Here is a 25,597-nt window from a genome sequence, read left to right on the forward strand (position 1 = left end):
AGGAAATAGGGAAACTTCATTGAAGATGCTAAGGAGAGTTTTTCCAGGAGCCAATGGGCTTCCCTGAGAGGCAGTGACAAGTGGGTCCCTGGAGGTGTGCAAGCAGAACCTGAATGGGCCCTGGGCCGGTCTGAGCCTGACAACCTCTAAGCCTCCAACCTCGGGCAGCTCAGTGTTAGTGATTCCACAGTGAGTCAGGGGATGCTGTTCTGGTGAACTGGAAAGAAAGTGAAGTCGCTCAGTCGTGTCTGACTCTTTGCGACCCCATGGACTGTAGCCTACCAGGCTCTTCCGTCCATGTAATTTTCCAGGCAAAAGTACTGGAGTGGGTTGCCATTTCCTTCTCCAGGGATTGAACCTGGGTCTCCTGCATTGCAGGCAGACGCTTTACCATCTGAGCCACCAAGGAAGCCTGGTAAACTGGAGGAAGGCCAATTCTCTCTGGCCAGGAGCAGAAGGGAGGAGCCCAAGTCAGGAAATAGACTCTGTAAGGAGGTGGCTGCTGCATGTGTACACATGTGCACTTCTCTTCCTGGGGTGCAAATAAAACCGGGCCTGCCTCCTCCGGAGAATTAAAAAGGTATCCCCCCTACTCTTCCTCTCCTCTTGGGATGGCAGCCCCAGAGAAAGCCAGCTGCTGGGTGGGGAATGAAAACACAAGGGAGGATGGGTCTCTATAGGGACAGGGCCCTCCTGGAGCGGGGGCTGGGGTGGGGAGAGGCTGGGGCTGAGTAGGGCTGGTCCACTGGTCACTGGAGTGAAGAGGGGTGAATTTCACACCCCACCTTTGAAGTCTCCTCCTGATGGGGTTCTGTTCTCCCATCTGTATGGAGGAACCCTGTCCCCTAGACCCCAAATCCTGCTCCTCAGTCCTTAGGCGAATTTTCCCTCTGAAAACTTGACTGTTAAAGTTCATGTAGTAGATTCCTGTGAAAGTGCGCTAGAGGAGTCTAGTAGAGACTAGTAGAGGCAGAAAGCAGGCGAGTGGCTGCCAGGGGCTGGCAGGGTGAAGAGGTAGAGGGGACAATACCTCAAGGGTATGAGGTGTCTTTCGGGGGTTTCAGAAATGTTTCCAAATTGACTCTGGTTGATGATTACATGTATCTGTGAATTTTGAGTTGTACACCTTGAATGTGTAAATTGTATGGTATATGTGCATGCTCAGTTGTTCAGTCGTGTCCAACTCTTTGGGCCCTATGCACTCTAGTCCGCCTGGCTCCTCTGTCAATGGGATTTCCCTGGCAAGAATACTGGAGTGGGTTGCACTTCCCTCTCCAGGGCATCTTCCTGACCCAGGGGTCAAACTTGTGTCTCCTGCATTGGCAGCCGGGTTCTTTACCACTGACCCACCTGGGAAGCCCAAGGAATGTGGTATATATAAACAAAGAGCTTTCTGGACATACCATGGTCCATAAAGTTTTCTTTTTTTTAAGGAAGGCTTTTTCACAGGCAGTCCTTCCTTAGCTGACGTACCTCTCTTGAAATTTCCAAGAACTCTCAGAGTAATGCGTGCTGTGGGTCTGTTTGCACCTGGCCTGCACGGGCCTCATTCTCAGGCCCATTGTCAATGGCGCTGGGCTGCATTGCGGGGCTGGGCACCTCACTGTGGCTGCAGATGGCTGGCCAAGCGCACCGTGTGGATGCAACAATGAGAACTCTCTGGAAGGCATTTAATATAGTGACTCACAGGGTCATGCTTGGAAAATGAATTCAAATTGGCTTGGCATAGGGCCAAGAAAAACTGTCTGAAGAGGCTGTAAACAGAAGGTAATGGATTGAGTTGAAGGAGGGCTAGAGGGGAAGCCTTGGTGGTGGGGCAGGGTGGTGGGGGTTGGGAGGAGACCCAGTTGCATAGCCCCCAAGGCAGCAACCAGGGGGCGGGCCTGATGTGATGGCTGGCTCACTCTGTGCAGACATATCTCCCGCCCACTGTGTACTCCTGGAAGGCAGATAAATGCTCGTTGTGTCTGCTCTGGGGAGGCCCTGGGGGGCTGCTGGGGGCCCCATTTTTTAAACCCCGCCACACACACTAGACAAAAATATTAATGCAAGCCTGTACTTCCAGGTGTTTGTGCTGGGGAAAATAATATAAGTTTCTTGATGGGTTTTCCAAAATAATGTGCTAATGCCTTTGTTTCTCTCCCAGATGTGCTGAGGTTTAATGTCAGTGCCATAAATCTAGGTGTACAATTCAGTGATTTTTAAGAAACTGGTATAGCTGTGCAGCCCCTGCTGCAATCCCTTTTGAGCACATTTCCATCACTGAAAATGCCCACAGATTCTGATACACCCAGAGGTGCCACGTGTCCCGTTTCCTCCCCTTCCCAGCGCTCACAAGTAAACACTCAGTGACCCCTGGGGAGAGGGGGCAGCCACCTAGGTCCTCCCCCCAGCTCTGCCGCTGAGCGGTTGTGGGCCCATGCACAAGCAAGCCATTCCCCTCTCCATGCATGGTTTTTCCTCCTGGCAAGTGGCGAAGATGTTCCCTCAGAAGGCCTCCCAGCTTGGGCCCAGTGTGAGGATGTGTGCCCTGGCATAAGGGTGCTCCCAAGCTCTGCAGGTCTAGAGCCTGTCATCTGGGTCAGGTGACATCTGCATAGGTCAGAGCCAGGCATGGCAGGTTCCAGAGGCTTCCTGGGCAGAGTGCTTAGGTGTGGGACTCCTCCTCAAACAGGAAAATGACCCTCCCCCACCCTCTGCACAGGTACACTTTCCACTCCTGCAGCCTGACGTGTGAGCAAGCATCCCATCCTGGTTCCTTCCGAGGGGCCCCTGGGAGGCCTCACACCTTTGTCGTGCCCCTACGGCCCTCACTGCCTCCCTGAGTGAATTCCAATAAATATTTCCAAACACCTGCTTGGGGCCAGGGCTCAGGTAGGGAAGCCCAGAAGGGATGTAAATGTCAGCAAGACAGTCAGACCCTAGAGAGCCCCAGGTTCCACGCAGCAGAGGCTGTAACCAATTGTCACAATCTGGTGGCTTAAGACAGCACATATTTATGACCTTGCAGCTCTGGAGGGCAGAAGTCTGAAATGGGTCTCCCTGGAGTAATGAACAGCAAGGTGCTGGCAGGGCCATATTCCTTCTCTCGGGAAGAGAGAGTCCTCCTCTCTAGGGAGAGTCGAATTCCCTGCCTTTTTCAGTTTTGAGAGGCTGCCCACATTTTTTGGCTTGGGACCACGTTGCTCCATCTCTGTTTCTGTCGCCATATCTTCTTCTCTGACTCTGACCTTCCTGCCTCCCTCTTATAAGGATATTGTGCTTTGCTAAGTCACTCTGTTGTGTCTGACTCTCTGCGACCCCATGGACTGTAGCCTACCAGGCCCCTCTGTCCATGGAGTTCTCCAGGCAAGAATACTGGAGTGGTTTGCCATTTACTTCTCTAGGGGATGTTCCTGCCACAGCCATTGAACCCACGTCTTGTCTCTTGCGTCTCTCCATTGGCATATGGGTTCTTTATCACTAGCGCCACCTGGGAAGCCATTGGGCTCACACAAACAATCCCAGGAGAGTTAGCCTATTGGGAGGTACTCAAGTTAATCATTGCTGCTAGGTTTCTTTTGTCATGTAAGGTATGGTAACCAAACATTCCAGAATTAGTACACGGACATCCTTGAGAGGCATTACTCTGTCCACCCTACAAGGCCTCAGTTAAGAAGTTCCTCTGGGTGCCACCCAAGGAGGCCAGCTGAGAACACTCCAGACAGGGAGGCTGGAGTTGTATGTGTGGGCATGTGTTCTCACACACACACACACACACACACTCATTTTTTCCCAAACCATTAGAAAGTAAGTGACTGACCTGGTGCTACATTACCCCTAAACACTTCAATGTGTATTTTCTAAAATCCAGGATATTCTCCTATGTAATAACAGTACACACATCCGAAGCAGGAAATTAACATTTAATGTTATTACCATCTGTAGACCCCCATTCAGATTTCTCTGATTATCTAGTAAGTATTATTTGTAGCAAAAGAAAAGGGGAACAAATAAAACCACTTTTGCCACCACCAATACAACCTCAGACCAAAATAAATAAATAAATAACCTTTCTTCTTTCAGCTTTCCTTTAGGTCCAAGATCAAGTCCTCCCCCTATGTTGCATGTAGTTGTCATGTCTCTTTAGTCTCCTTCAGGATGGAATACTTCTTCAGTCTTTCTTTGTTTTTTATGGCAATTTTGAAGAGCACAGCCCAGTTATTTTGTAGATTGTCTCTCCTTTTGGGTTTGGTGCTGTCTCCTTAGGAATGTCTGAGGACTAATGTGTCCTTAGGACATCATCTTAGAGGGTATAGGGTCCTGGCTCATCCCAGTACTGAAAACATGAACTCTGATCACTTGATAAAAGTGTTATTTGTCAGGTTTTTCTAGTGTAAGCCGAATTAGCCACGATTTTCTATTTATTCATTTTAATGTAATTAGTAAGTATTGGGGATGAGATACTTTGAGATTATATAAATATCTGTCCCTCATTAAACTTTCACCCACTGGTTTTAGCATCACTTCGTAATTCTTGCCTGAATCAATTCTTATTCTCGTGGTTACCAAGCTATGATTTCCTAATTCCATCATTCTTTGTACATTTATTACTTGGCATGCTAGTATAGCAAAGGCTTTCCCTCCTCTCTCACTTATTTGTTTGTTTATATCAGTATGGGCTTGTGAAGTCCTATTTTATTCAATGGATTATCATTCATTGCTATCATTTTTATTTTGATACTCATATTGTCCCAGATTTGGTCTCTGGAAGCCCCTTCAAACTGGTTTCTGCATCCTTTTAATGTGCCCAGTCATTGTTTGAGTTCATCCTTACACTCGTGGCAAAATACAAGATGTTCTAGGGTCATTTTGAAACCATACTGCCCCAAGGGAGTCAACAACTTCTCTAACTCTGGTTCATTTAAAAGCCAAGATCTGGGGACTAGGCGAGCTCATTATTACTGGGATTTCATGGTTGTGTAGACCTCAACAGACAGAACAAGGAAATATGTGTCTGTAATCACATAGATGGACGGACACACACACACACCTACAACCATATGTCTATATATCTCAAACCAGGAGTATACACTGATTCCAGAGCTTATTCTTGCCCTCCACTTCTCCATGTTTGCACATCTCTTTCCAATATTGAGAAACCTGGTCCTTATTATCCTCAGCGTACTAATGTATTTACTCAATTCCTCCATATGACACTAATCTCCTGGTCACAACGGCTGTCTCAGTTGTGGCTCCACTGGGCCTCCTCAGCCTCCTCTCTGCTCCCTTCGTCTCACCCAGGCAACGGGAGTGGCAGGTGGAAATCTGCACCTCTTCCAAGCTAGAGCTTAAAGGAAGGCTGAGGAATGAGAGATGTGAGTCAGTGCTTCTCAAATCGGGGCTCACAGAATCCCACAGTGAGTGGCTCTGCGGCCTAAGGTGGAGAACGGAAAAGTGTGAGCAGCGAGAGGGAGCAACTCAAACATGCATTTCCTTCAAAGGCTCTGGTAGTCCTTGAGAGCCTGAGGGGATGGGGGAGGGAGGGATAAGATAGGAGGCAGGTGCCAGATAAAAGTTTGCTTCAGGAAGAGAGAACCAGAAGTATCCTGTCAGCGTGCTATGGAAAACCCAAATGAACTTTTTGGCCAACCCAGTAGCAACTAAGGCTTCCCTGATAGCTCAGCTGGTAAAGAATCCGCCTGCAAAGCAGAAGACCTGGGTTCGATTCCTGGGTTGGGAAGATCCCTTGGAGAAGTGAAAGGTTACCCACTCCAGCATTCTGGCTTGGAGAATTCCATGGACTGTATAGCCCATGGGGTCACAAAGAGTTGGACACGACTGAGCAACTTTCCAAATGGGCTTCCCTGGCTCAGCTGGTAAAGAATCTGCTGCAACGTGGGAGACCTGGGTTGGGAAGATCCCCTGGAGGAGGGCGTGGCAACCCACTCCAGTATTCTTGCCTGGAGAATCCCCATGGACAGAGGAGCCTGGCGGGCTATAGTCCACATTGTCGCAAAGAGTCGGATACGACTGAGTGACTAAGCACAATAGAAACTAAGGCAGTGGCCTTGGCAGAAGAGGAGGAAACAACAGGGACAGCTAACTTCAGGGAAAGCCTGTCCTTTCTGTGGCACTTAGAGGCCAACCTGAACACTGAGGCCTCAGTCAGAGACTGGAAGGTTGGCGTGGAGAGCTGCAGGGGAAGGGAAGGGCAGAATAAGGTGAAAGGAAGGACTCTTTTGGTTTGGAGGTGACAGCGGTAAAGGTACAGAGGTAAAGCCTCTGCACTAAGCAGATGACACCAGAAGAGGTGCTCTACTGGGAACACGGATGGCTCATCAAAGCCCTGAGAAGGGGTGTGCTCATGGAATGGGGAGGGCCAGAGACTTTTGGGCCCAAAGTCGAGGCCTGCATTTGGGGCAGGTGGGCTGACAAAGAAGAGCCAGGCCAGGGAAGGAGCAGGACAGGAGAGAGTGCGATACTTCCTGAACAGCGAGCGACTCACCCAGGCTGAGCCAGGACCCCAGTCGGAGCCCTGACCCAGCATCCCCGAGGGAGAAGCCTGTCTGTGCCCTCCTGGGCCTCTGGAGTGCCCCTTGTCCTTTAACTCTAGAGAACATTCCAATCCCCTGATGGGATCATCCAGCACAAAGGTCCACACTCTCTCCCATCTAAAGGGAGACTCATCCATATGGGCCTCATTCAGCCCTGTGGATTCTGCAGGCTAAGTGCCCTCTCCTCCATGCACGTGGCCACAATTTGCAGGAGGCTCAGAGGATTCACATGTTCCCAGAATGTGTGAGTGCATGCTCAGTTGCTTCAGTTGTGTCCGACTCCTCGCAAACCCATGGACTGTATAGCCCACCAGGCCCCTCTGTCCATGCGATTTTCCAGGCAAGAATACTGGAGTGGGTTACCATTTCCTTCTCCAGGGGATCTTCCCAACCCAGGGATCAAACCCGGGTCTTCTGCATTGCAGGGAGTCTCTACCACTGCGCCACCAGGGAAGCCGCATGTTCTTGGAGTCACGTGTCAGACCATCTTTTCCCTATGCTCAGTTTCAGAGGGGTTGTCCTGCTTTAGCATCACTTGCTTGGCCCCAGTGGTGCTCAATGCCTTTGCTGTCCATCTCTCTATCTCTGGTCTCTTTGTTGGGGACTAAATGGCACCAAGACTACTCTTCCCATGCACTCCTTGCCCTGTGTAAAGCCAAGAGCCCACCTCTAGTTCCTCCACTGCCTCCACCCTCCTGGGAAGGTCCAGAACTCTTTTGAGGTCACATTTCCAGGGTGCACAACAGCAGGACCCGGGTCTTCGGCTGCTGCATGTGCAGAGCTGCCCCCATGGCTGTCAGGGGCTGAGTATGTGATGCTACAAGCTGGTGCTGGGCCTTCCCTGCTGGCGAGGAAACCCCTCCACATTGTTCACAGGCCAGCTTGCCGGTGGCTTCCCATAAACCCTGAGCTGCTACTTAGGCTGTGTTGGATGCATCCAGTTTTTCCACAAGTGTGTGCTTTATAGACTGTCAGCAGCCAGTGATTATTTGTTGCTGACTTCCAAAGCCATGTCATATCCCACTTAGCGACTTGGGGCGGTTGATTCATTGATCAGCAGTAGGCTCAGAGTCAGGAGGATTGCAGACCTCGGGAGGGGAACAGGGAAGGGTCCGGCAGGTGGCCAAGCTGGCTCACTGCATCTGCCCCAAAGCTGGTGGTAATTAGCTTGCCTTCAATTCCAGCCACGGTTCCTCAGCCCCCGGTGACAGGCCTGGGGCAGGTGCTGTGGGAATCCAAGGTGAGGCAGCAGCTCCGGTGCCAACCTGCTCTGCATTGCTCAACTCAGGGTCAGGGGGCACACCACCTGGGGTGCCCAAAGCCCACAGGCCTGCTGGACCCAGGGAGCTCTGCCTGGGGCAAGGGTCTCTCTCCCTCCTTCCCACCCCTTCCTCCCTCCTCCCACACTCCCACCCAGACACTCACACTACACATGGCCAACACTAGCAGTCCCACAACCAATCTCACACAGGGATCATTCAGGGGACTTCCCCTGGTGGCTAAGTGGTAAAGAATCCACCTGCAAGGCAGAAGCCACAGGAGATCCTGCATCCAGAAAATTCCCTGGAGGAGGAAATGGCAACCCACCTCAGTATTCTTGCCTGGAGAATTCCATGGACAGAGGAGCCTGGCGGGCTACAGTCCATGGAGTCACAAAGAGTCAGACACGACTGAGTGATTTAGTACACATGCACACACACACACTCACATACTCATATACATCTGCCCTGTCACTCCCCCCCACACATACATCCACACAGGCCTCCAGTCACATATTTTCACACAGGCTCACACAAGCTCTCATTCACATACATGTCTGTACTTACACACAAACCCACACACCTGCACACATACATGCCCATATCCCCTCACACAGCCACCCTCTCAGGCTCACACATATTCACACAACCACGCATGCGCACACATACTTTCTCATTCCCATACACGTGTCTTCACACATGCACACACTCACAGGCACTCATATGCATGCCCAGTCACATCCCCCCCATCAGCCCTCACACAAACACTCTCACACCTTCTACACACACATCCACCCTCCCACTCCCTCTTTCCAGCTCTCATTCGTTCTCTGCACCGCCATTTGTGGCCGTGAACAATGCGGTACACGGCAGACAATACAGTAGACGCTGCAGAAACACACACTGCTTTGCCCAAGCCTCGAGACCTCCCTGCCAGGTGACAGGAAACACAGGGTCTAGACATGTGTCTCCAGCACATTGCTTTACGCATTCAATCTGTCCATCAGATACCCCTGAACACTGAGCACCTACTGAGCACCCAGATGTCAAGAATATATACAGCCTGGAAGAAGTCACATCAGTTGGCTGGCAGAACTCACAATCTAGTGGAAACACATGCAAGCCAGAGGATGGCAGTGGGGCCCAAGGGCTGCTGGACAGCTATTTTGTAGGCACATGGGGTAGAGGTCCCTGTCTGACTCGGGAGACTATGTAACAGAAGTCCTTGCTTGCTCTATGGTGGGGGCAGGGGGATGCAGACATGCAAATCAATGAGCTCTGTGGTTCCAAACTAGAGGGCATATTAGCATCCTCTGGGGGCCTTGTTACAACAGATTCCTGGGCTGTAGCCTAGAGTTTCTGAGTCAGTAAGTCTGGGGTGGGACCCAAGCATGAGCCTTTCTTCCACATTCTCCAGCAATGCTGATGCCACGGGTCTAGGGATCACATTGAAGAACCACTGCACTGGCTCAGGCCCTGGCATGGATGTCTGTGTGGGGAGGGGGAGGGGAGCAATGGGCTCTGCATGAAAGGCTCATACTTGTACAAAGACAACTGTCTTAGTGCTCCTGGAACAAATTTCCACAGACTGAGTGGCTTTAAATAATACAGATATATCACTTTATCATTCTGGATGTTGGATGGCTGACAAGGGTCTCCTGGGCTGACATTAAGACATCAGTAGAGCTATGTTCCTTCTGGAGCCTCTAGGGGAGAATCCACTCCTCCCCCTTTCCAACCTGTAGATGCCACTGACTTCCTTTGGCCATGACCTCATCCCCCCAATATTGGCTTGGATCATTGCCTCTTCTCTCTTCCTTATGTAGGACCCTTGTGATTAGATTGGGCCCACTTGGATAATCCAGGACCATCTCCCCTTTTCAAGATCCTTGACATATTGATGGGACCAGGACAAGGGGGGATGTTATTTATCTGGCTATAGCAATGGAGGTTAGAACCGAAGAGTAATGGAAGCTAATTCTAAGAGAGTATCTACTACACGGCAGGTACTGTCCTAGTGGTTTCACACCTGCCATCTTGAATTTTCACTGCAGCCGCATAAAGTAGATCTATTGGAACCCCAGTTTTATGGCTAAGAGAGGTGAAGTGATCTTGAAATCTAAATGGGCAATGTAGGGGGATGACCAGGAAACTGTTACAGGAAATCCAGATGTCAACCTGGGGCCAAGCAAGGAGAAATGCTGAACTTTAAGTTTATTATCTGTTAAAAATGGATGGTAACCCCCCAGAATCCCTCTGGTTCCAGTACAACATCCTAAAATGGTGGGAGAGATGTCTGCATCTGGGCACTTATCCCTCTGTTGCAGAATTCATCAGTTTAATCCTCCAGGTGTGCCTCTAGGGCAGAGGTTAGGCCTTGTTCTCATAGCTGTTATAACAAATTATCACAAAGTTAGTGGCTTAAGATTATAGAAATTGAGTCTGTCTCAGTTTTGGAGACCAGAAGTCCAAAATGGGTCTCACTGAGCTGAAATTAAGCTGTTGCAGAGTCAGACTCCCTCTGGAGGTTCTATGGAAAAATCTGTTCCTCACCCTCCTCCAGGTTCTGGTAGCTGCCAGAATTCCTTGGCTTGCACCACACCACTCCAGCCTGCCTTTGTCTTCACATGGACTCTTCTTCTTCTGCATGTATGTCATAAAAATCTCCCTCTTACAAAGCTGCATACGATAGCATTTAGAGACCACCTGAATAACACAGACCAAGTTTCCCATTAGATGCCACATGGATATCACCAGATGGTCAGCACCGAAATCAGATTGATTATATTCTTTGCAGCCAAAGATGGAGAAGCTCTATACAGTTAGCAAAAACAAGACCAGGAGCTGACTGTGGCTCAGATCATGAACTCCTTATTGCCAAATTCAGACTTAAATTGAAGAAAGTAGGGAAAACCACTCAACAATTCAGGTATGACCTAAATCAAATCCCTTATGATTATACAGTGGAAGTGAGAAATAGATTTAAGGGACTAGATCTGATCGATAGAGTGCCTGATGAACTATGGACGGAGGTTCGTGACATTGTACAGGAGACAGGGACCAAGACCATCCCCATGGAAAAGAAGTGCAAAAAAGCAAAATGGCTGTCTGAGGAGGCCTTACAAATAGCTGTGAAAAGAAGAGAAGCGAAAAGCAAAGGAGAAAAGGAAAGATATAAGCATCTGAATACAGAGTTCCCAAGAATAGCAAGGAGAGATAAGAAAGTCTTCCTCAGCGATCAATGCAAAGAAATAGAGGAAAACAACAGAATGGGAAAGACTAGAGATCTCTTCAAGAAAATTGGAGATACCAAGGGAACATTTCATGCAAAGATGGGCTCGAAAAAGTACAGAAATGGTACAGACCTAAGAGAAGCAGAAGATACTGAGAAAATGTGGCAAGAATACATAGGAGAACTGTATAAAAAAGACCTTCACGACCAAGGTAATCACGACGGCGTGATCACTGACCTAGAGCCAGACATCTTGGAATGTGAAGTCAAGTGGGACTTAGAAAGCATCACTACGAACAAAGCTAGTGGAGGTGATGGAATTCCAGTTGAGCTGTTTCAAATCCTGAAAGATGATGCTGTGAAAGTGCTGCACTCAATATGCCAGCAAATTTGGAAAACTCAGCAGTGGCCACAGGACTGGAAAAGGTCAGTCTTCATTCCAATCCCAAAGAAAGGCAATGCCAAAGAATGCTCAAACTACCATACAATTGCACTCATCTCACACACTAGTAAAGTCATGCTCAAAATTCTCCAAGCCAGGCTTCAGCAATATGTGAATTGTGAACTTCCAGATGTTCAAGCTGGATTTAGAAAAGGCAGAGGAACCAGAGATCAAATTGCCAACATCCGCTGGATCATGGAAAATGCAAGAGAGTTCCAGAAAAACATCTATTTCTGCTTCATTGACTATGCCAAAGCCTTTGACTGTGTGGATCACAATAAACTGTGGAAAATTCTGAAAGAGATGAGAATACCAGACCACCTGACCTGCCTCCTGAGAAATCTGTTTGCAGGTCAGGAAGCAGCAGTTAGAACTGGACATGGAACAGCAGACTGGTTCCAAATAGGAAAAAGAGTACATCAAGGTTGTATATTGTCACCTTGCTTATTTAACTTATATGCAGAGTACATCATGAGAAACTGCTGGGCTGAAAGAAGCACAGGCTGGAATCAAGATTGCTGGGAGAAATATCAATAACCTCAGATATGCAGATGACACCACCCTTATGGCAGAAAGTGAAGAGGAACTCAAAAGCCTCTTGATAAAAGTGAAAGAGGAGAGTGAAAAAGTTGGCTTAAAGCTCAACATTCAGAAAACTAAGATCATGACATCTGGTCCCATCACTTCATGGGAAATAGATGGGGAAACAGTGGAAACAGTGTCAGACTTTATTTTTTGGGGCTCCAAAATCACTGCAGATGCTGATTGCAGCCATGAAATTAAACGACACTTACTCCTTGGAAGGAAAGTTATGACCAACCTAGATAGCATATTAAAAAGCAGAGACATTACTTTGCCAACCAAGGTCTGTCTAGTCAAGGCTATGGTTTTTCCCGTGGTCATGTATGGATGTGAGAGTTAGACTGTGAAGAGAGCTGATCGCCGAAGAATTGATGCTTTTGAACTGTGGTGTTGGAGAAGACTCTGGAGAGTCCCTTGTACTGCAAGGAGATCCAACCAGTCCATTCTAAAGGAGATCAATCCTGGGTGTTCATTGGTAGGACTGATGCTGAAGCTGAAACTCCAGTACTTTGGCCACCTCATGTGAAGAGTTGACTCACTGGGAAAGACTCTGATGCTGGGAGGGATTGGGGGCAGGAGGAGAAGGGGACAACAGAGAATGAGATGGCTGGATGGCATCATCAACTCGATGGACATGAGTTTGAGTGAACTCCGGGAGTTGGTGATGGACATGAGGCCTGGCATGCTGTGGTTCATGGGGTTGCAAAGAGTCGGACATGACTGAGCAACTGAACTGAACTGAACTGAACTAAGTTTCCCGTGTCTAGATCCCCAACCTAATCACATACCCAAAATCCCATCTGCCATATAAAGTAGCATGAAGCAGGTTCCACAGATTAGGAACTGGGTGTCTTTGGAGGCATTATTTAATCTCTCACAAATCTCAAGTTTCTAGCGTAGAACTCAGCTTACAGAAGGTATTCAGAAAGATGTCTGTGGGCTGGCTGAATGATTTGCAGTTTGAACTCTAAACTCTAAACCCAGTGGCTTGATGTGGATTCTGGGCTCCCAAGCAAAGGTTTATCTTGGAGTTGTTTACTTGTCCCTGTACTACAGGAAGAAGCTGTTATAGTTAGTCATGGACTATAGGTAATAGAGACAGATGAATCCAAGGCTAGCTGAGCTCCTTAGAGTAAGTTGATCACCCTCTCTGGGCCTTGGTTTCTGCAGTGATAAATTCAGATTCACAGTTGTCCTGCCCTGCCTGCTTTCAGGCATCAGTGCAATGATTATGTGAGGTAGGAATGTCATGTGTTATATGAATTTCAAGCTTGTTAGAAATATTGTTGTGGACTTTAAAGTGGGGAAGAGGGCAACATTTCACTCAAAGGATCGCATCTCTAATGATGGAATTTAGGTCTGTAGGGCGCCTGTGGAAGACTTCCACACCCTGTGGCCTCCTCTAGCTACCATTAAAGTGACCCCAGTGCTTCAGCCACAGCCTCTTGACCCTACTCTGCTGCCCTGGGCACAGGGGCTGACATGGAAGGCTGCCCTGAACTCTGATCTGTTGCTGGCCTTCTCTCTGCTTCTCCCAATGTGTGAGCCGAAGCCCAGAAAGTCATGCCACCCCTCATGGCCCAGAAATGGAGAAGAGCTGCCCCCTGAGCTCAGGAACTGCACTCCCAGACCAGGGCGCCTTCCTCAAGGGCTGAGAACACCTGAGTGGACAAGGCCCTGGAGAAGAAGAAATTCAGCTGTGAAGTAAAGTCAGTTTCCCTCTTGGGGCCTCTCCGTGAGCCCCAATATCTCGCCTACCTTACATCCTTCTGCAAACCAAGATAGAAGCACACAGGAGAACAATTGAGTCCATAAGAGCCACCCTCAGGCTTCCTCTCCCACCTGGGCCCGGAGGATTTTCCTGGCCAGGAAGTTCTGATTCAGACACTGCTTCTCTATCATGCTGCCAGAGGCCACTCATCAGCAGCTTTGGGGTCTTGCAGGGGTTGTGAGGGGGCATACGAATTCTGGAGCCTCAGGGCTACAAAGACTCCAGAGGCCCCCTGATTCAAGTCCCCAGGAGCAGCCAGGGATGAGAAATAGGGACCAGTGAAGGCAGGAGGTCCAGAAAGGATGCTGAGAGAACTCAGGGTGTAGGACAGAAGAGACACCTACAGAAGGGGCTGGAGCCAAGGTCTGTAACCTCCTCTCTGGCACTAATGGCCCTGGAACTGCAGACAAATCACCCTGGGACCCCGGACAAATCACTTCCACTTGCTGGCTGTCACTTTCCCATCAGTAAACAAGGGAATGGGACCGGATTCAGTGGTGCATTTATTGGTTGGCCAAGTGTGCCTTGAGCCCCTACTGTATTCCAGGCACTGGGGGAAGAGGATGTTGGACAAGCAGAGGAATGATTACTGTCATAGTGGGGGCAGAGGCAAGGTTGCACTAGGTCCCTGAGCTGCATGCTGCAGGCAGAGTAAGGGTGTGGAGTGAGGAAAAAGGGCCAAAGACAGAAAAAACTGGATGCCAACATGTTTTGTTTTTTTTAAGAGGCAAAATAAAGCATACAAAGCATCATTTTAACATGTGCAATTCAGGGACATTTCATTGATTCGGTGTTGTGCAACCAGCATCCCTGTCAAATTTCAGATCTTTTTTATCATGCCCAAAAGAAACCCCCCTCCCTGTTAAGGAGTCCCTCCCATGTCTCCCTCCCCTCTAGTCCTTGAGAAACACTCATCTGCTTTCTGTCTCTATGGATTCGCCTACTCTGGACACTTTCTATAAATGGAATCATACAATATGCAGCCTTTTGTGTCTGGCTCCTTTCACTCAGCATAATGTTTTCAGGGTTCATCCATGTTGTAGCCGTGTCAGTACTTCATGCCTCCATGTGGCTGAAAAATTTTCCATCGTATGGAGAGACCACAGCTTGTTTAGCATTCATCGTTGATGGATATTTGAGTTATTCCCATTTTGGAGCTGTGATGAACAATGCTGCCCCGAATGTTCACGTCTAATCCGTATTTGGGTGGACAATCATTGTCTCTGTTTTAGTTCTTTGGAGTCTATAACTAAGAATGGAATTTCTGGGTCATATAGGAGCTCTATGTTTCCACTGGTTGCCAATCGCCCGATTCTAAAGTGGCTGCAGCATCTTTTACATTCTCACCAGCAGGGACAAGTGGTTGGATTTCTCCACATCTTCACCAACACTTGTTATGGGGATGCTGACTTGTAAGGGAGAGGTTAAGGAGGAGGGATCTGGAAGAGGCCAGCAGGGAGCAGCTGGGAAGGGAGGAAGATAAAGCTGGGGAAGGCACTTGAGGTGTGGTAGATGAGGCAGGGGAGTGTGCAGTACCCACGGGGGTGGGGGTTGCTGGGCTGGGCGTGCAGTGAGTGGGGTGGATGCAAGAGAGAGTAAGTGGGGTTTAAGGGAGCCCCTTTGTCAGGGCTGCGGGACTTGCCGGCTACCATTAGATCTAGCTCCTGCTCTGGTAATGGCCCCCATCATTGCATGTGCTGAAGCCCAAAGGCCTGACTGTCTTGACAGCTTGTTGGAAGAGATGCTGCTCTGACACAGCAGCCAGGAAATCTGGCCGAAGCAGGGCTACAGGGTGGGGGTGGGAGGGGCAGTCAGGGAAGACAGGATTGGGGGCACCTCTGGAAAGCAGAAGCAGTGCTGGAGTCATCCCCACCACTGAAATGACAGGTCAGCCCCTCTCTCCACAGGGAGAAAGCAAGCTCAGTGCCCAGGAAATGGTGGAACTCAACACATGTGTTTGGATGAATGAGGTGAGAGAGGTGGGCTTCCAGGAGACCTTTGGCATGAGATCCTGTAAAGTTCCTGGGGTGACCCGCAGGGCTAAAGCAGGTGGTGGTGGCAGCTGCTGGAGCTGTGGGAACCCCGGGGACTCAGGAGACAAGAGGCTGGCAGGCCCGTTGGCCCAAGGGTCACTCCAGGCCATGTCCTCCTGCCCTCTTTTCCTTGGCCTGCTCCCCATCACTTGATGGAAGGGCACCCAGCCCTGAAGCCAGTTGGCAGGGCCCACGCCTGACCCCACTGAGTGGGGCCTGCTCCAGGTGGGCACCCAGTGCGCCCAGTGAGTGGTGGCAGAATGGACTGGCACGGTGGGGGAATTCAGGGCCCTGGGCTCTCTGAATAGCCTGCCCATCTCCCAGCCTGGCCCGCTTTTCATGGAACCTGGGAAACCTGGACTTCCAGAACTGAAACTAAGACCTGGAATGCAAGAAGGGGAGAGATGCAAGGATTGGTGGGGGAGGGGGATGGCAAGGGTGCAAGAACCATCCAGCTGTGCTGCTTCTTTTCCAGAAAGCAGGTCACCCTTTCCAAAGCCTTCCCCTACTCCACAGGCTGAGGCAGCCTCCTAGTGGCCATCGTCGTGATGTGGACACCAGAGGCCCTTGCCCCATTCTGCAGCCTCCTTACAGACGTCCTGGGGGCGTCCCACTGGGAGTACCAACCTCTGGGCTGGTCCCTCCCTTGACAAGGCTGCTCCTTTTACCCGCCCCTTCACCCTCCCCCCTTCCATTTCCTCCCTCCTCCTTTGCCCTCCCCTTTCCTTCCCCACCCCTGTTCTCCTCCCGCCCCTTGTTTCTCTCCCTAACCTCCCTTCTCTTTTGTTCTCCTTTCCCACCGTCTCTCTCTCCTCTAGCTCCCTTTCCTCCCCTTTTCTCCACTTTTTCTCCCACCCTCCCCACCTCCTCTGGGAATGGGGCCAGGTTGCTTCACCTGTCTTCAACCTTTCCTGCTCTCCTTCCAGTCTTTGTCACCAGCCCAGGGAACACGCCAAGTAGAGCAGGAGGCTGGGCCCCGTTTCCATGCCTCCTTTGGTGGGTGGGGCAGGGGAGACAGAAGAGAGGGAATGGGGATGGGTGGGACAGGGAGGAACCTAGTGGGGTGGCCCCAGTGCCACTCTAGAGTGCCTGGGAAACGAAGGGATGGCTGAAGGCAGGGTCTCGGTGTCCACTGGATGCTTTCCAGGCACTTCTTGGCTTCTTTCTCCTGGACCACCACAGGGATGGTGGTGCTAGAGGAACACAATCCAGGGTGGCTGCGGTGGGGGGGGGTGGTCCCTTTGCCCAGCAAGTCGTTGCACCGTGGAGGCGCATGTGTGCTTCTTAAGAGAGTCCTTTGGAGGTATGTATGTAGAAAGGAAGAGAGCACTGAGCCGGCTGTCTGGACTTGGCCACCAGCGTGACTGTGGGCCAGTCAATGACCCTTTGGGTTTCATTTTTCTCCCATGTGAACTCCTTGGCTGGGTAGCCCCTGGGGTCCTTTGAGCACTGGCCATTAGCTGAAAAACTGCTGTCACATCCTCTCCAGGCTGTGTAGTTGCGAGCTGGTATGGCCTCTGACCCCACAGGCTGGACTTCCTTGCCTACTCTGGAGTGGCTCTCCAAGTGTGGTCCCTGGGCCAGCAGCAGCATCCCCCCAAAACCGAGACAGAACCTGCGCCTTTCTGTAGACTCACTGATTCAGCAATTCTGAGGCTGGGCCCAGGAATCTGGGTTTCAGCAAGCCCTCGGGGTCATTCTAATGTACAACCAAGTCCGAGAACCACCGTGCCAAACTGTTTGTCTTCGCAGAAGGAGCAGGGGAGCAGTTCATTCCAAATGGTGGGTGATGCACTGAGCTCTGGGGGTTGACATTCAGAGATGCTTACTCATGCATGGCCTGTGCTGTATTTGTCTCTGTGTGTGCATGCACACACACACGCACACACACGTACTTACTCTGTTTACACAAAAGTCCCTGACCAGTCCCCCTGGTCTGTTGACAGCCTTGCTTTAGATAAATTTCATTACAGCAAAATTCAGGATTTCTTTCCATGAAGGACACCACAGATAGTTAACAGAGAGACAACAGATGGGGAGAAGATAGTTGCTGTTTAAAGCTGACAAGGGATTAATGGATAAAATATACAAGAAAATTCTGCAAATCAACAAGAAAAAGACCCAACAGGAAAATGAGCAAAGCATATGAATAGGCAATTCCCAGAAGGAGAAACCCAAAAGGCTAGCAAGTGAGTATGTGAAGAGATGTTCAGATTCATTAGTAATGAGAGAAATGCAAATTAAAACAATGAGACAAGATACACACATGTCAGATTGGCAAAAAGCAAAGTTAGGATGCCAAGCATTGGCTAGGGTAAGGAGAAAGGGGAACCATTGTGCACTGTTGGTAGGGGTCCAGCTACTTCGAGCAGCTGCTTTGGAAAGCCACCTGGCAGTATCTCCTCAGGTCAAGGGTACATGTCTACAATGACCCATAAACTGAGTGGCTTGAAACAATAGAATTTTATAGTTCTGAAGCCCAGAAATCCAAAATCTGCATCACTGGGCAGAAATGAAGCTGTCAGCAGATCATACTCCCTCCAAATGCTCTGTGAGAGGAGGCTTCCTTGCCTCTTCCAGTTTCTGGTGGCTGCAGGCGTTCCTTGGCTTGTGGCCACATCACTTCTATCTTCAAGGCCATCATCTTCACATCTCTCTCTCTTCCGTCTTCACATGGCTTCCTCCTGTGTGTGTGTGTGTGTGTGACAGCTACCTGGCCCCTCTTTTAAAAGAATGCACATGTACCACTTAAATAGTGTCTCCCAAAAGTTCACATTCCCCCAGGACCTCAGAAAGGGACCCTTTTAGGAAACTGGGTTTTGTAGCTGGAATTAATTAAGCTGAGGTAATACTGGATTAGAAGGGACCCTTATCCAATGGCTGTTATCCTTATAAGAGGAGGAAATGACACGTGAAGACATAAGGAAGGCCATGTGAAGATGGAGACAGAAATGTAAGGGATGCAGCTGCAAGCTCAGGAATGAGCACCTGGGGAGAGCAGAAGCTGGACAAGGCAGGTAGAATCCTGCCCTAGAGCCTTTGGAGGCAGTTTGCCCTGCTTAATTTTGGATTTCTGACCTCCAGAACCATAGAAGAGTAAATGCCTGTTGTTTTTAAGCCCCCTGGTTTCTGTCATTGCACTTCAGGCCCACCCTGATGTGTAGATCACCTCTCCAGCCCCTGTGTCTTGATTTAATCACATCTGCATAGTCTCTTTTTCTATCTAAGGTCACATCACACGTTCCAGGGATTAGGACCTGATATCTTTGGAGGCCTTTATGCAGCCTGCATCCCACGGAGACCCTCACACAGAAGGAATTCATCGTGCATTGTTTGTGGTAACAGAGGACCAGTGGCAACCTAGGTATTTATTACTGGTGAAAGGAGTAAGGGAGTATGTACAAGCAATCGACCAAAACACACAGTGGCATGGAGTGGTAACACACAGGGCTGAGTGGAAAAGGAACCCAGGAAGAAACTGAACAAGTTCTCCAGGACAGTATCAGTTGTGTTTACTGAAAACACACGGACACACTACCCTACACACTTGCCAGAGCACACACTTAAATGTTTGCTCTGAGGGAAGGGAATTGGAGTGGCAAACAGAAATTACAGGGTCTGGATGTGTGGATGGATTGATCCAGGCACAGAGGGACCTCAAACACCAATGATGGTGATGCCATGAATTGAGGACTGTACTTAAATGAAGGCCAAAATAAACCAGGAAAAAAGAAGTTCCAGGTGAGTCATTTTGTGCAGGCTGCCCCACTCTGGAAGTACCTTGGCTTGTTTTGCATAAAGATATCTTTATGCCAGTTGAGCTTCATCCTTCTTTTCCTTTAGGGAATGGAGGAACCATGTGGCCTCCAGAGCAGAGGGAGCACACCCTCTTTAGCGACTTCAACGAACAAAGGAAGCCAGACAAATGCCACTTACCATCGCCTGAAAGTTGTTTTCCATCTGCTGTGCTAAACGTTCCCTCCAAGCAGCCTTGAGCAGGCGGCTGACGTCGTCATTGGCTCACCCATTGGTCTTGGTTCAGACCTCCCAGGGTTTTGTTCATTCTCAGAACATGCGGAATACACCCTGCCTCCCTTTTTCCAGATACAATACTTTTCCCAATGCCATTTGATCAAGTAGCAGGAATGCAAAATAGAACAAGGTCAGTAGTCCTGGAAACAGTCATAATAATAATCATCAGGGATTCCGAATCAGTTTGGTAAATGATCAGCTATTTTAACCTGTGGGGAGGGGGTGGTGGATGTTGTCTGCTTCTTTCACATCGGGTTCCTGTTAATTCCCTGTAAGTTCCCTTTGAAAATGCCGTCCTTCCTGGCTATGCTTGGGGAGAAAAGAGAACCCGACTTTTAATGTTTTGTCTGTTAGTCCCAAGGCCAGAGGGAAAAAGGGGAGTCATATTTTACTGTAACCTTTACTTTATCCCCCACAAAGGCCTTTTAGAAGAACTGACTTTCAGTATTTTTTAATCTAGCAACAAGAAAAAATTCTCATTGTGACATTCAGCAGCATTCTTGTCTGGGCTCTCTTTGATTCACTTAAGAATTCATATTTTCGGGTATACTAACAGCTGCTTAATTTTGCTATTCATTCCCATCCACCCCCTCTCTCCTGTTACAGGCATACCCAAGAGACTAAATTTCCAAACACAGGTGAGGAATGAAGGGGTGGTTTTTCTTCTCTGAAGATGCTTTAACAGCCTGCCCAAGGTCTGTGCTCTTTGTGAACAAATATTTCATTTGAGCCTTGCCATATCTGACACAATTGGCAGTCCTTGTTCAGAACAGAAACTCATCTAGAGATGCCAATGTATTCTTAGTTATTTGCCTGGGAGACAGGGGTTTAGTACAACAGCAAAAGGAAGATGAAAGAGGAGGCAAAGGTAGCTTATCTTGCTTACTCCTCATAAGTATGCCTTGCTTGCCTACCAAGAGAGGCCTTCAGCCAATCACTCAGCCCCCCAGAGTCTTAGCCACCCATCTGTACAATGAGGTTCTTGGAACTAGTATGTGTTTTTTATACTCTGTTGGTAGAAGGTTCTGGAAGGTGCCACCATGAAGAAAGGAGAAGACCAAGCAGGTTGGGACCTTGCCTGCCCCCGCCCCTTTGAACCATTGCCCCTCTACTTTCATCTCAAAAGGCTGTGGCATATGATTTCATTCCAAAAGTCGTTGATTTTGCTGCTTGAAAAGGTATGGAAACCACTGGACTAGATGAACTCTAGGGGCCCTGTACTAGTTTCCTGTGGCCGCTGTAACAAATTATCATAAATTCAGTGACTTAACAAAACAGAAATTTACTCTATTCTGGTTCTGAGGTTCAAAATCAGTATTGTAGGACTGAAGTTAAGGTGCTCCAGGGAGAATTCATTCCTTATCTCTTCCAGCCTCAGCTGGCTGCTGGCATTCCTTGGCTTGTGGCTGAATCTATCCAAACTGTGTCTTCAAATGCTTATCTTCACTGTCTTTACATCTTCTTCTCCTCTGTGTGTCTATTTTCCCTCAGCCTTTTCTTATAAGGCTGCATGTGATGGCATTAGAGCCCATCCAGGTAATCCAGGATAATCTCCCCATCTCAGTAGCCTCAACTTCATCACATCCACATCTGCATAAACCTTTTTTCCATATAAGTTAATATTTTAGAGGTCCTGATGATTGTTTAGTTCAGTCACTCAGTCGTGTCCAACTCTTTGCAACCCCACGAACCGCAGCAAGCCAGGCCTCCCTGTCCATCACCAGTTCCTGGAGTCTTCCCAAAGCCATGTCCATTGAGTCGGTGATGCCATCCAACAATCTCATCCTCTGTCTTCCCCTTCTCCTCATGCCCTCAATCTTTCCCAGCATCAGGGTCTTTTCAAATGAGTCAGCTCTTCGCATCAGGTGGCCAAAGTATTGGAGTTTCAGCTTTAGCATCAGTCCTTCCAATGAACACCCAGGACTGATCTCCTTTAGGATGGACTGGTTGGATCTCCTTGCAGTCCAAGGGACTCTCAAGAGTCTTCTCCAACACCACAGTTGAAAAGCATCAATTCTTTGGTGCTCAGCTTTCTTTATAGTCCAACTCTCACATCCATACATGACTACTGGAAAAACCATAGCCTTAACTAGATGAACCTTTGTTGACAAAGTATTGTCTCTGCTTTTTAATATGCTGTCTAGGTTGGTCATAACTTTCCTTCCAAGGAGTAAGCGTCTTTTAATTTCATGGCTGCAATCACCATCCGCAGTGATTTTGGAGCCCCCCAAAAATAAAATCAGCCACTGTTTCCCCATCTATTTGCCATGAATTGATGGGACCAGGTGCCATGATCTTAGTTTTCTGAATGTTGAGCTTTAAGCCAACTTTTTCACTCTCCTCTTTCACTTTCATCAAGAGGTTCTTTAGTTCTTCTTCACTTTCTGCCATAAGGGTGGTGTCATCTGCATGTCTGAGGTTATTGATATTTCTCCCAGCAGTCTTGATTCTAGCTTGTGCTTCTTCCAGCACAGCATTTCTCATGATGTACTCTGCATATAAGTTAAGCAGGGTGGTAATGTACAGACTTGAAGTACTCCTTATCCTATTTGGAACCAGTCTGTTGTTCCATGTCCAGTTCTAACTGTTGCTTCCTGACCTGCATACAGGTTTCTCAAGAGGCAGGTCTGTGATGGTGCAGGAGCGACTGAGAAGAGCTACCCCACTTCCAAGGTAAGAGAAACCCAAGTAAGATGGTAGGCGCTGAGAGAGGGCATCAGAGGGCAGACAGACTGAAACCACAATCACAGACAACCAGCCTATCTGATCACACAGACCACAGCCTTGGTCTCAATGAAACTAAGCCATGTGGTGTGGGGCCAACCAAGACAGACGGGTCATGGTGGAGAGGTGTGACAGAATGTGGTCCACTGGAGAAGGGAATGGCAAACCACTTCAGTATTCTTGCCTTGAGAACCCCATGAACAATATGAAAAGGCGAAAAGATAGGACACTGAAAGATGAACTCCCCAGGTCGGTAGGTATCCAATATGCTACTGGAGATAAGTGGAGAAATAACTCCAGAAAGAATGAAAGGATTGAGCCAAAGCAAAACAACACCCAGCTGTGGATGTGACTAGTGATAGAAACAAGGTCCGATGCTTTAAAGAGCAATATTGCACAGGAACCTGGAGCGTTAGGTTCATGAATCAAGGCAAATTGGAAGTGGTCAGATAGGAGATGGCAAGAGTGAACGCTGACATTCTAGGAATCAGCAAACTAAAATGGACTGGAATGGGTGTAATTAACTCAGATGACCATTATATCTACTACTGTGGGCAAGAATCCCTTAGAATAAATGGAGTAGCCCTCATAGTCAATAAGAGTCTGAAAAGCAGTACTTGGATGCAATCTCAAAAACAACAGAATGATCTCTGTTCGTTTCCAAGGCAAATCATTCAATATCATGGTAATCCAAGTCTATGCCCGGAGCAGTAATGCTGAAGAAGCTGAAGTTGAATGGTTCTATGAAGACCTATAGGACCTTCTAGAACTAACACCCCCAAAAGATGTCCTTTTCATTATAGGGGACTGGAATGCAAAAGGAGGAAGTCAAGAAACACCTGAAGTAACAGGCAAATTTGCCCTTGGAGCACAGAATGAAGCAGGGCAAAGGCTAAAAGAGTTTTGCCAAGAGAACGCACTGGTCATAGCAAACACCATCTTCCAACAACACAAGAGAAGACTCTACATAAGGACATCACCAGATGGTCAACACCGAAATCAAATTGATTATATTCTTTGCAGCCAAAGATGGAAAAGCTCTATACAGTCAGCAAAAACAAGACCAGGAGATGACTGTGGCTCAGATCATGAACTCCTTATTGCCAAATTCAGACTTAAATTGAAGAAAGTAGGGAAAACCACTAGACCATTCAGATATGATCTAAATCAAATCCCTTAGGATTATACAGTGGAAGTGAGAAATAGATTTAAGGGACTAGATCTGATAAACAGAGTGCCTGATGAACTATGGATGAAGGTTCATGACATTGTACAGGAGCCAGGGATCAACACCATCCCCAAGAAAAAGAAATGCAAAAAAGCAAAATGTCTTTCTGAGGAGGCCTTACAAGTAGCTGTGAAAAGAAGGGACACGAAAAGCAAAGGAGAAAGGGAAAGATATACCCATTTGAATGTAGAGTTCCAAAGAATAGCAAGGAGCGATAAGAAAGCCTTCCTCAGCAATCAATGCAAAGAAATAGAGGAAAACAATAGAATGGGAAAGACTAGAGATCTCTTCAAGAAAATTAGAGAACCAAGGGAACATTTCACGTAAAGATGGGCTCAAGAAAGGACAGAAATTGTATGGACCTAACAGAAGCAGAAGATAATAAGAAGAGGTGGCAAGAATACACAGAAGAACTGTACAAAAAAGATCTTCATGACCCAGACAACCATGATGATATGATCACTCACCTAGAGCCAGACATCCTGGAATGTGAAGTCAAGTGGGCCTTAGGAAGCATCACTACGAACAAAGGTAGTGGAAGTGATGGAATTCCAGTTGAGGTATTTCAAATCCTGAAAGATGATGCTGTGAAAGTGCTGCACTCAATATGCCAGCAAATTTGGAAAACTCAGCATTGGCCACAGGACTGGAAAAGGTCAGTTTTCATTCCAATCCCAAAGAAAGGCAATGCCAAAGAATGCTCAAACTACCATACAATTGCACTCATCTCACACGCTAGTAAATTAATGCTCAAAATTCTCCAAGCCAGGTTTCAGTAATACATGAACTGTGAACTTCCAGATGTTCAAGCTGGATTTAGAAAAGGCAGAGGAACCAGAGATCAATTTGCCAACATCCGCTGGATCATGGAAAATGCAAGAGAGTTCCAGAAAAACATCTATTTCTGCTTCATTGACTATGCCAAAGCCTTTGACTGTGTGGATCACAATAAACTGTGGAAAATTCTGAAGGAGATGGGCATACCAGACAACCTGACCTGCCTCTTGAGACCTGCCTGATGATTGTGGCATAAATATTTCTTGGAGGACCACGTTGCAACTGATCACAGGCCTTTTCACCAATAAGATTTTAGAATACACTCTTTCCCCCAAATTCCCATCTTAGTTGTTGTGTTGTTATGTAGTCTCCCAGTTGTGTCTGAGTTTTTGTGACCCCATGGACCATTGCCCACCAGGCTCCTGTGTCCATGGGATTCTCCAGGCAAGAATACTGGAATGGGTAGCCATTCCCTCCTCCAGGGAATCTTCCCCACCCAGAGATTGAACTTGTGTCTGCTGCATTGGCAGACAGATTCTTTACCACTTAGCCGCCAGGGAAGTCCACCTTCTCTCTGTTCCATGACTTAAGGAACCTGAGAATACAGCATTATGTTTTCATTCAACTCAGAAATAAGAAATGCAAACTTCATTCCTTCATCATGAATGCGTGTAGATTTGAATGTCCCATCTGATCTGGATGCTTTTATTTCTATGAAAAGTCTAGGAATTATGAGTTGCTTTTGTCTTGGTCGGCCACCAGGTAGCATGGAGGGAAGTACCAGTGCTGGTCCCAGAGCATGGAACCACAGTCCCGGCATCTGTCCCCCAGCTCGCCTCTCCCCTCTGCCCTGTGACACGGCAGCATCTGTCTGCCCTCTGACAGTAGAGAGAATACCTATAAATCCTAGAACTTTACAGGTGCAAGGGCCATCTGCATCTAGTGGGAACTTTCCCTTTCCGATATGGGGAACTGTGTGGG

General features: G+C 48.2%; 1 protein-coding gene across 5 annotated transcripts in view; it reads left to right on the plus strand.

Annotated features, from left to right (window-relative positions):
- The first annotated feature begins 492 nt into the window (after nucleotides 1–492).
- The window catches only part of HMGB3 (high mobility group box 3), a 42,291-nt gene continuing 17,186 nt past the window's right edge, over nucleotides 493–25,597 (plus strand). For 3 of the 5 annotated variants that reach the window (XM_055393346.2, XM_055393354.2, XM_055393353.2), the window contains exons 1-7: nucleotides 493–580; nucleotides 15,730–15,792; nucleotides 19,084–19,596; nucleotides 19,699–20,017; nucleotides 20,494–20,525; nucleotides 20,907–21,065; nucleotides 22,497–22,560. The gene's annotated coding sequence lies outside the window, so the exon portion shown is untranslated. Of the gene's footprint in view, nucleotides 581–15,729; nucleotides 15,793–19,083; nucleotides 19,597–19,698; nucleotides 20,018–20,493; nucleotides 20,526–20,906; nucleotides 21,066–21,086; nucleotides 22,561–25,597 lie in introns of those variants that run through there. The other 2 variants (XM_055393350.2, XM_088833710.1) reach the window with 2 other exon arrangements.

The sequence above is a fragment of the Moschus berezovskii genome, chromosome X (assembly GCF_049115385.1).
Source record: "Moschus berezovskii isolate FMDL1 chromosome X, NW_MosBer_1.0, whole genome shotgun sequence".
Taxonomy (NCBI): Eukaryota; Metazoa; Chordata; class Mammalia; order Artiodactyla; family Moschidae; genus Moschus; species Moschus berezovskii.